Here is an 11,832-nt window from a genome sequence, read left to right on the forward strand (position 1 = left end):
ATGGCTCAGAGAGAAGCAATGATCTCAATCCTTAATTCCTATGAATGATGCTTTGCCTGAACTGGTGATATTGCTGTCATTCTGGTGTAGTAATAATTATAATTTTGGTTAACATGCAGAGATCTTTAAAGGATGGTAAGCTTAAGAATATGAAATCTTCCAACAATGATTTATGCTGCTCTGATTCCTGATGCTGGAACCATCAGTCAAACACCATAGAATTTTTGTTTCTCATTGGCTCAGGGAGTATAACCGAACCAATGATTTTATTTTGTTTTTTACCTTTCCTCCTTTTTTCTTTTAATTTTTCCTTTCTTTTTAGAATGGTCCTGTTGGTATAATAGTATTGATATTTGTGTAGTTAAGCTTATGTACGATCACCTTTGAGGGAGTTTGAAATTTTGTCTTGTGAACATACCTACCCCTTGCTCCAAGCCACCCATGTTTTATTCTTATTAGTGCTGCACTCTGAATGCACACTTTTTCTCTGTTTCTTATTCTGTGATGCCACCCATGACTCAGTGGGATCTTAGAAAAAAGTGTCAAGGGCTGCTGCAGTGTAACCTGACTACTGGTTGTATGTGTGTGGTCTTACACACATGACTGAAGCTGGAGAAGCCATGTGTGTGTGGCCAGTTGGGTGTGATTGCCAAGGACAAAAAATGGATTTCAATATAACACTCACATTTCGAAATTGAGAAATACTGGGGAAAGTGAGGTAAGAGGGCAAGCAGGATTAAGATATAACTGGGCCAGTTGGGTGTATCCTCAGGCTATTACAGGACATCTTCATGGAAATGTCCAGTGGGTCTATGTAAGACTGAAATTTGAGATAAAAATCAACATTCATTTAAAACTATTTCACACTTAATAATGTGTAGTGCTTAGAGTTTCTGCGTGTTGGGGAAAAAACCAGCATCTTTTTCTGTATCTGTATCCTTCTAGATGAAGTCAGAGTTAGATTCCTTTGAAATACTAACTTTGCTTGTGGTTTTCGTTGGGCAATGTGAAAATGACTACTGGTTCTTTTGAAGTTATACTTAAAAATTTGAAAGTTTTCAGACTTAATTGACCATAGATAGTTGCAAACTTATTCCAGTTATTTCAGTTAAGGGATGAAGTATAGACAATATTAAGAACAAAATCAGGAAATGATTCTGATTAGGATGAAAGTTCCATCACAAATTAAGAAATAAAAGTGTAATGCTGGTGCTTCATGTTAGAGCAGCCCACTTAAAAAATCATGAAGTGAAACATAAGGAGGCTAGAAAAATTTGTAGTAGGCTAGATAAATTATTTAGAAGGCTCTGTGCTAATCTGCCATAAGTGTAAGAATCAATTTGGCTGATAGGCAACGAGTGACTTGTGTTTGATATCTGAATTTTTCAATCAGCATTTTCTGAACATGGTTTCTCATTATGATAATGACTAAAGGATTAATTATCACCACGAGAACAGTGATAATAGCACTTTGAACTGTACTTGTCACCGTATGACACAGACTATTACTTGTTGTTTTTTTTAATATTTTAAGAAAGATATGTGCATTTGAAGCATTTGATTCACTTGGTGAAAGTGATATTGTTAAGTTATTGGAGTTAAATGATGAGGAGACAACATTTTAAAAACACTACTCTCACACTGGCCATCCTTTTTACAGTTTTAATTGACCAGTTAAAGCAGATAATAATTAACAGTATCAGTGCGAATGCTTATGTCAAATGAATAGTTCAATTAGAATATATGCTGATTTCTTCTAAAACTCTCTACTGTAGCAGATAGAATGTTGTAAGGAATAATATTGCTAATTACCTTTCCAAAACAATATCCTTCACTAGCTCAAGTGCAACAGATTAGATGTAAGGCATTTAATGAGAATGGCACAGCGTACTGGATTTTAATTTTAGATTATTGGATACATGCATGGTAGGTAATGATATAATTGAGAAATGACTATATTACTAATTGATACTAACGGAGGCAAAGTGTAGATTTTTTTTGGTATCATTGTTTTTTATAGGGATTAGAAACAATGTTAAAGTAATCGAGTTAATTATGTAAATAATTATATTTTCCTTCTTTTCCTTCTAGAGTGCTCCATATTTGCCACATTAAGGAATGCTGCTGAGTGATAAGGATAAAAAGTTCTGAAATATGGGGTACAGTTATTGTAGCTAGCTGCTGTTCTTTGATTTATATAATGCACCCTATGGCAGCATGATTAAGATAAACACTTGACAGTCATACATGATATTGCTCCTGTTTCTGCCACTTCTTGCTTAGGTGAACTCTAGAGCAAGCTGTTTTAATCCCTTTGTACTTATGTTTCTTCCTCTGTTTACATAGGTTGTTTCAGTGCAGTCATTTTCAAACTTTCCTGACCTAGTCCCATAGTAAGAAATACATCTTACCATGCATACCAACATATTTTCATACATGTAAAACAAAAAAAAAGTTTCACAAAAAATTGACCACTAAATGGATGGATTCCCCCCTGTAGTTAGAAAAACCCTGCTGACAGCACCTTGATATTAGCTCACTGTGGTGGAGGATGGTCTGAAGGAATAAATAAGTCAGAGATTGCAACTCAATAATTCTACATACAATGCATAACAAATAATGCAAATAAATGAGAACTAAATAGGTTTTTAAGAATAATATTTTAGTGAAATATAAGTGTATCTCATAGTGAATACAAAATCTTTTAAAATACTAAAGGACCAAGCTGGGAAAGAAAGTTACTATTAGTAATTCTGATATGAAAATCTAATAATTGGTGATGTTTGGCATATGAATTTTTGGTAATTTGTCATACATATGTATACAGTGTCTTAGTAAAATATATATACTCTTTTATAGTATACTTTTTCTCAAATATTATTTTATAATATGATTTTTAGTAGCTGCAAATTATAACAGATCATTATTGGGGAAAATTTCAGTTTGAGTCCTGGGATTAAAAAGGTGTCACGACATAATAAATTTGATTGCTTAGCTGCCCTACCACAGAATGGCTTCTCCCTGGCTATGCCAGAAATCTATAACTTCCTTTTCCAAAGCATAAATGAGTGAATCCTTAAGATCTAGTGTTTGTTTTTCTATGTTAAAGGTAGTAGATGGAAATATCTCAAAGTACATGAAACACTTGAATATAAAGTAAAGTAAAAGTTATTCCATATAATATAAAGATTATAAAAGGCTAGAGAAAGAGGGGAGATTCACAAACATAAAGTTGAACTTTGACTTACTGAGGGAAAAGGAGTATTAAATGATCTCAGATCATAACTCCTTTTCTGCATTGGAACTTTCCACGAACAGTTGTCACTGCAAATGGCCTTGGCCTCAGGATGCATTAATAATACCTGCTATAAGCCAATAGTGAATCCATTATTGTGTATCCTCAATATAATTGTTTTAAGTGACATATAATTAACTCATATCTTGTATATACCTAATAGTACTGTTCAATTAACATGAGATGACTATATTAGTAAATCAAAGTTAATGCTTTACTGAAGACACCAAGTTTCAAACGTTACTCTCTAAGTAAGTCTTTCATGATTTATCCATTTGTATTTCACTAGCGATTAGTGTATACGTCCTTGAATTGTGACGAGCTTTGCCATTAAAAACAACAACTCAGAGGTCTAATGAGTAAGGAATAGTAAATTTAGTTAATTTGGGGACTGTAAGTATTCATTTTCAGCCCAGGAATTTTGCTCTACCGGGTGCAATCCCAGCCGGTGTTGTTGGATGTGCCGGGTAACTTCCAGATTGTGCTGTCCCTCTATTTGATTTTGGGGGCAATTTTGTCCTTTCAAATTAGACATTTAGGTGTTTCCTTCCAAATTCAAGTGTTTACTCCCAGAAAGAGTTTTCAAGCTCTGAAGGAATCCACGGGCCATCTGTACTATACTTCATTCTCTAATTCAGTTGTGTTTATGCTGTTCCAAAATTGTTCACTTCCTATCTGCAATAGGTGTAAATTTGTTTATATTTGCAGATACAGCGTTCCAACAAGGTTGTAAATTTGAACGCATGCTATTGCCCCCCTTTTATTTGTATTTGGGGGGCAATAACATATAGCTGCTAAAGGTGTAGATTTTGAGAAAAGACTTCCTGAGTTTGAATCCCAGATTCACTATTTACTGCCTAGGGGATTCAGGCCTAGGCATTTCACCATCGTGTGCCTTATTTTCTGATTTACAAAAAAAATTGAATATAAAATTGTACCTGTCTCATAGGGTGGTTGTGAGAAGTAGATAAATGAATTCATGTAACACACATTCACAGTACCATTTAGTAAATATTACCTATCTCTGTATTTGTCCTTAGCATCTAACAGCATACAAAAGATAGTCATAACTGAATAAATGTTATTGGATGAATGAATACGTATTATAGCTGAAATAGCTCACAGACGTCTTGTTTACCCAATTACTTTATGTTGAATTTGAAGATAAAAAGAGCTTACTTTATATTCCCTAAAACCCCTAGTGTTTTATGCTACAAATGATATTTAATGAGTGGGATGTGAAGAATGAAATTAGCAATAAATGTTACAAGACAAAGTGCACCCTATCCTAGAATAAAAGTCATTTATAATGATTTAATACGTATCAGTTGCAGGAAAAGTGTATCCTGCAACCATCAAAGTCATCTCTCTTTCGGAAGTGATTTTAAATGTATACTGAATTGTAAATATTCATAAATATATATGAATTTATATGAACAATATATATTGAATTTTACACATATTTTTGAAAAGTAAAACAGAAGTATGTGACTCCTATGGACTTCAGGACTATTCACATAACTGCAGTGCTATTAGAATATCTCTGAGACTCGTTCCCAGAATAATTTATTCTGGCAGTGGATTAGAATCCAGAATTAAGACCTTTATATTCAGAGTGATTAGCAGTACTTAGTAGTATTAGCAGCTTGACCCTGAATTCTGTGATCTCTTCCATAGACTATGTATAGATATTTGTGTCAAGCAGTGTCTAACCAGTGTACAAAAGATATTAAATTATAGGGAACACATAATAGCGGCCATGGAGGGACTTTGCCAGTGGCACGTGCATTTGGAAGTTGATGAGGGTGGGTGGAAGCTAAAAGGATGCTGAACTTGACTCACATATTTATCACAATGTAGCAAGTTGTAACTTGTTTTTGATTGTCTTAGGAATTCTTACCCAGAAAATAAAATATATCCCACATTGTCTTTTAAATTTATAGTAAGAGACACATCCCTCAGAGTGTAGCCAAATAACATTGTGAGAAACTGAAGTCCACATTTGTAGTTTGAACCTGTTTTTGGTTTTGTTTTTTGTCTAACTGCTGATCCTTTTCAACTTAGGAGGAAAAGAATCTCATTTATATCACAGAGCTCAGGAATGATTACTTTAGTTAAAATCTGGAATCTATTCTGAAAACTTGGGACAAAATCTTTTCTTAAACAAAAAGTTTTTTTTTTAAATATAACTGGAAGAGGCAACTAGATCTCCAGATACAAATGTTATGAAAAGATAGGTTCAATAAAATATAACTTAGCATAGGGAGAAAGAATCCGAGAGGATGAGGTGTGGAAATATGACATTATCTTGAATATTTCTATTGCAACCGTCATTTTTTTAAAGAGAACTAGAGTACATTTTAAATGATATATGTGAGTTTGAATTGTATTATTTCTGAATATTATAAACATAATGTCACTTGCTTAGATGCTACCTTTGAAAGTGATGTTATGGTCAAAATATGTAAAACTTATTAAACTCCATATTACCTCACGCCTAAGTTAAATTATTGTGAATTTGACTAATTTGGAGCTAGAAGACAATGGAAGACTATTCATTGAAATACATTTAATTGAACTTCGGATTCAACAGCTATATTTCATTTCCCCGCACTTTCCTCTCTTCATTTTCTTATCTTCCTCATGGCTATATTTTATCATTGTCTTTCTAGCCATAATTTATTCATCCCTTTGCCCCTTTCCATTCCTCCCTTTTTTGCTTTGGCTTTCCCCTTCCTCCTTTCTCCTCTCTTTTCATCAAACCTGAATCTCCATGGTCTAACCTCTGCATCTCATGTTTCATATGTACATGAACGCTAACAAGGTCTTATAGAAAGAGAGGTGAAAAAAAAATCAGATAACTGTATTGCTGGTTGCTCTGTGCATAGCTATTAATTAGGTGTTAGTGTTTGCTGTGACCTGGGTGTTCATCTGGATGACTAGACCCTGATTTATCCAAATATGCTTGGAATTACATGCAGGCTAAGGATATCACCAGAGGGCAATTTCTAGAGCAGAGCATCTCCATCCTCTCTCAGTCCTCCCCACACGGGAGAAAGATACTGTTATCAATTTGGGTTTTCATTGATCTGCCACTTTTATATAACCCAACAAATACACATATATAATATTGCTATAAATGATGTAAAGACAATGTTGGTGGAGTGACTTTATTTGTAAGGTTAGCATTTTTTTAACAGAGAGCCAGGATTACTAGCCTTAACTATATTTTCTCTCTCTCGAGAAGCATATTCTATCTGGAAAAGATCAAAATAATGAAGTAAAGAATGACTCTTCATACATGTTAATGTAAATGCACTGTAATAAAATATATGGCTGTAAAATTTTTGTTTGTGCTTTCAAAGATATCTAAGTAGACCATTTTTTACCAAGGGCCACTTCAATGTAAAAGCAATTATATCTTTCAAAAAGCATCCTTTCTATATGTAAACAGTATATTTTATGAGTTTTTGGATCACTCATATTAACAAGACATTCTGTATTGGTGAGACCTTTTTTTGGCTGTGTTGGGTCTTTGTTGCTGTGCACGGGCTTTCTCTAGTTGCGGCGAGCAGAGACTGATCTTTGTTCCATTGTGAGGGCTTCTCACTGCGGTGGCTTCTCTTGTTGTGGAGCATGGGCTCTAGGTGTGTGGGCTTCAGTAGTTGTGGTGCACAGGTTTAGTTGCTCCGCGGCATGTGGGATCTTCCCGGACCAGGGCTTGAACCCATGTCCCCTGCATTGGCAGGCAGATTCTTAACCACTGCACCACCAGGGAAGCCCCTGAGTCCTTTTAATGATTGGCACTTTTCTGTACATTTTCAAAGCCTTTTCCATAAAATATTTTTGCAAGGCTAATTTTAATATACTTGTAAACTTTTAAAGATTGAGCAACTCTGGAATTTGTTTTTAAAAAGTGAGAGAAATAAATGGTTACTAGGAAGCACATTAAGAAAAAAAGTATTTCCTTTAATCAAATTTAGTTTGCCTGAGTTACAATCTTATTTCTGTGGTGGCTAATACTTGCTTGGATTTTAAAATTTGCAGTGCTTCTTCTCTTTTAAGGGTCTCTACCTTATAATTCTCTGACTTACTAGTTTCTTCTTTCTACTGCTTCCATTTTTTATGAAAATAATTTGAAAGTTCAAGTGAAGGAATCTAAGTTCTTTGCTATGGGTTCTTTATAAAGAATCTATTAACAGGGTTTTCTAAATCAAGATGGAAGATGTATATTTGAAAGCTACCCGCACCCACTTCTGGCCCAGTAACTTTGTGCAGGATTGGTTGGTCAAGGATGTGGAAATGCAGAGATGTCCTATCTGAAGGCTCTGTTCTCATTTATCATGCTAAGAAAGTGGAAGTCGGCTGGAATTAGTCACCAGGCTACAATCCTTGTTGTCTTACTGCATCCATTCTTTATCATTAATAGCAATAATAGAGCAACTCTCAGGGAGGTATTGCAGCCTCATTTTTCTTGGATAAATCCTACTTCTTCTTTGCATTCTAGCCATATTGGCCTTCTTCCATTTCTTCATGTCTTTTCCAACCTCAGGGCCTTTGCACTTTCTAGTGCAAGAACCTTGGGGCCTTTGTTCTTTCTAGCTGGGATAATTCCTGCTTGATTTTTATTGCATTGATTGCTGTCCATTCTGTAAATCTCAGCTGAAATGTGAGCTTTCTTTGAAGACCTTTCTTAACTACCCCAATTTGGTAGGTTTTCCAAATAAACTTTCCCCTAAGAGAATCTATTTCTTCCTAGCACTTAATGCAGTTGCAGTGAATGCAAAATAAAGTCTTTCTCTCGTATCTGCTTTTGCATGCCTGAGAGGTCCATCACCTCTCAAGGACTGCATCTGCCTTATTGGGCATTATGTCCCTGGTGCCTACCTAGCACGATGCCTGGAACCTAGGAGTTGCACAGTAATTATTTGTTCAAAGGAGAAAGGAAGGAGAGACAGATTTATGAAGAATGATTATTTTTCAATTCCTTTAGTCCGCATTTGGAAGAGCTGGTACATAGAAATTATTTTTAAAATGTCCATGAGTTAATATATTTGTATAAAGTCATAATTAGATAGAGTATCTGAAGGAGGTGCTAGAGTCATAATGTTATGGGGAAAGATGGTAACCTCACAGATACCACACTGGTACACAGCAATGCAGAGGAAAGTGACTCTCCAGAACCAAGGTTTCAGACACATGGAGAATCATACAGGCAGTGATCGACATACACATTTGAAATAGAATTTTGAGTTTGGTCAACAGCTGGCCTTTTGTTCATTCAACAGTTAGAAAAAGCAAACTCTATACAAAGCGCTATGGAAAATCCTGCCAAGATAGAGAACTCAAGAAAAAGTATCTTAACTGCCGGCAATCTAAAGGGCAAAACAGAATAAGGAGGGAAAAAAATGGGAAAATGAGTGAAGTGTGACGCTGGAAGTATAGGCAGAGTCCTACAAGATTCCAGGGGGAATATGAGTGGAGAGCAGATATAAACTTGTGGAGGTGGGAATATTCATGGCATGTACAGAAAATGGCAAGGAGGTCAGCTGAAGCATATTCTGAAGAACCTTGAATGCCATGCTAAGGGATTTTGAGGGCAAGGAAAACATAATTCATGTTTGTTTTATTTTTCAGCAAGTAATGTTGAAGTCAACATGGAGAAGAAATGAGGCAAAGCAGGGAATGAGACAACACTTAAGGGCCTATTGAAACAGTTCAGGTAAGAGTTGATCAAATTGTGTTTTGTGCTATTAGTGAATCAGATATACAAAATAGGAAATATTCCTTAGATAATTGAAATGAACACTTTCAAGTAGTTGTTTGTTGAGTATTATGAAAAGTTTACCATGACTAGTGTTTAAGAGATTTATAGAAACCTAAGATTATTAAACCGAAAGTCAAGGATTCTGCAGCCTTCAGGTCTTACTGTGTTTGTAATATAAAATGAAAATATCCTTCCATCGTTTCATTTCATCAAAGAAACAAAGATGTGCAGAAGAATTGTCTTAGCACAAACATATTTCTTTATCTTCCTTCCCTCTTCCAAGATAGTAAAGACTGTGCTGTCTACAAACCCTTCCCTATGATGATTACACATCCTTCAGCTTGTGTTTAAGCAGGACTTTAAGGGCCAATCCACTCATGAGGTGGAAAAGGCCAAGTTACAATTATAGTGAAACCTATCACTTTGAATTCCCTGAATTTTCATTCTAAAATATCAGTTACCAATCACTTGGCATGAATTGTTACTCTAAAACACAAGTTAGTAATCACTTGGCCTGAATTCATTGTATATATTCTTTTGTGTGGTGAAAAGTCACAGATATGATTGATGACCTTTAGTAATAGAGTCATAAAAAAAGTACACAGTAATTTCTATTATAAAACCCCTCTCTTAATAGTAGGTTAGGAGGATGTTTTGACAGTACGTAGAAGGTATTTTAGTGTGTATTTATGTTATTCACTTGGCCAATATTTGCTCATTAGGGCTTTTTAAATAAGGACAAAGAGCATTTGAAAAGTTAATAATATTCATAATTACTGGAAAGACTGGGAAATAAAGAAAGTATAAAGAGTAAAATAATATCACTTATAATCCTTCTAAACATTGATATCCTCTTCTAATTAATATTTATATTTTGGCATATTTCCTTTCAGTCATATATACATGAATATTTAATATACTTGCAATCATACAGCATACAATCTTGTCTCTATTTTGTTTCATTATCATATTGTGAGAATATCCCAAAATTATGAAAATCTGTTTGAATATCTCATTTTAATAGTCAAGCAATATTCAAAATTATGGGTATATGGGAATTTGATATATCATTTTTTAACTGGTGTTTGAGATGTTTCCAAATACTTTTGTTAATACTTGTTAATATTTTGTTAATATAATATCAAAAACAATTATTTGATATGCATCCTTCTATATAAATCTTTCTCAAATATCTGATTATTTCCTTAAAATAAATTTCTATCAATGGAATTTTACATCAAATTAAATCATCTTTTAAAAAATTCTTACTACACATTGCCCAAGAGCATTCTAGAAAGTCTGTATTAACATGTAGTCCAACCAAAAGTTTACTTAATTGATGTTTTTATCTTTTCCTTTTTGTATTTATTTGACTATAAGCATGTTGACCATTTTTTTTGCTTATTTTTTGGTTTAGTTTATTCGGTGAATTATTAGTTAATATCCTGTTGCCTATTATTATCTTAATCTAATAGTTTTTTTAATTAATAAATCCTATTTTACATTAAAATTATTATCTCCTTTTTATGGATGGAGTTATATATTTTCTAAATTATTGGTCAGAATGATAAAACTATTCATATTTGTTTTATAGAGAATTGTATGGTTTCTACTTTGTAGTTACGTCTTAGTATATCTTGTAAAATTTTAATGAATTTTGGTAGATTTAATAAATCTATCAACCCCTTTTATCCTGAGTATGAATTGTAGATACAAGTAAGTCTAAATTAAATTTAAACACTAGTTAGAAATCCAGTGTTGTTGAATTCCTGGAAATCGTGCAAAGTCATTGAGTGCTTTTAAAGACTTTTATAAATTGACAAATGGTCTTTTTGTAAATAGGATTCACAGTGTTTCACTTTATTTTGCATTCTATGGGATAATTTACAAAGCACTTTTACCTATACCACAAGTTGACTATTGGTAGCCTGCATCCAATTACAACATGCAAAAGAGTTTTAATTATCTATAAGTCGTGCCTATGGAGAAGGTTTGAAACCCAGTCAGGAATTTGGGTTGAGGGAATCTAACGTCTCCACATTTGGCTCTGACACCGAGGAGAACACAAGGTGGGCAGAGGGAGTGTTGTTGAGCTTGACTGCAATGAGTTTACATAGTAAGACTTTCTATTGCTGACCCTGGGCAGAGTCTCCATGCAGTCGCTTATTCACTTTTGCCCGTTGTTCAAGTCCCTCCCTCCACCTCCTACCCTCAGTGATGCTTCTCAAATTCCTGCATTTCCAGTTGAATAACCACAAAACAACCATTTAGTACTGAGTAGGAACTTTCCCTGATAGAAGAGGTATGCATTAGCTCTCTTATTTGCAGATTATACTGGATATCTTCTGTTTGCTCCCCAGATTGACTTTCTGTCCTTCTCTGCCTGGGGGGCTCACCTGTATGAATGACATCAACAGGACTTCCATTCCTCTGCTGTCCATTTGGTTTTAGCCAGTGGGTAAATGGGGGGAAAAAAAGAAGATAGAAGTCAGGGTATTTATTCTCCTGGATGAACTCCATGGAAGGTCTCCTGCCTTAGCTAAAGGTTACTCCTCATTGAATGATGGTCTCTTCTATGTGATTCTTGCTTTCCTCTGGTTTCAGTGAGCTTTTCCTCCATCATCTCTTCGGTTTTTGGTGTGGTAACAATGCTACCGCCACTAGTCCTAGAGTCCCTAAATATTCCTTAGCAGTTAGTTATTACTTAATAATTACTGATTTCCAGTTAGGTTTTTCCTTCTTTGTTAACCAGTTATATTTGTTATCTGTT

The 11,832-nt window shown here is 34.5% G+C and overlaps 1 long non-coding RNA gene across 3 annotated transcripts in view; it reads left to right on the forward strand.

Annotated features, from left to right (window-relative positions):
• The window catches only part of LOC309631156, a 381,246-nt gene extending 371,633 nt beyond the window's left edge, over positions 1–9,613 (forward strand). For all 3 annotated transcript variants that reach the window (XR_014246106.1, XR_014246107.1, XR_014246108.1), the window contains one exon: positions 8,933–9,613. This is a non-coding gene — a long non-coding RNA (uncharacterized lncRNA). The remainder of the gene's footprint in view (positions 1–8,932) is intronic.
• The last annotated feature ends 2,219 nt before the right edge of the window (positions 9,614–11,832 follow it).

Source organism: Balaenoptera borealis, assembly GCF_965194805.1.
Source record: "Balaenoptera borealis genome assembly, chromosome: 6".
In the NCBI taxonomy this organism is placed as follows: Eukaryota; Metazoa; Chordata; class Mammalia; order Artiodactyla; family Balaenopteridae; genus Balaenoptera; species Balaenoptera borealis.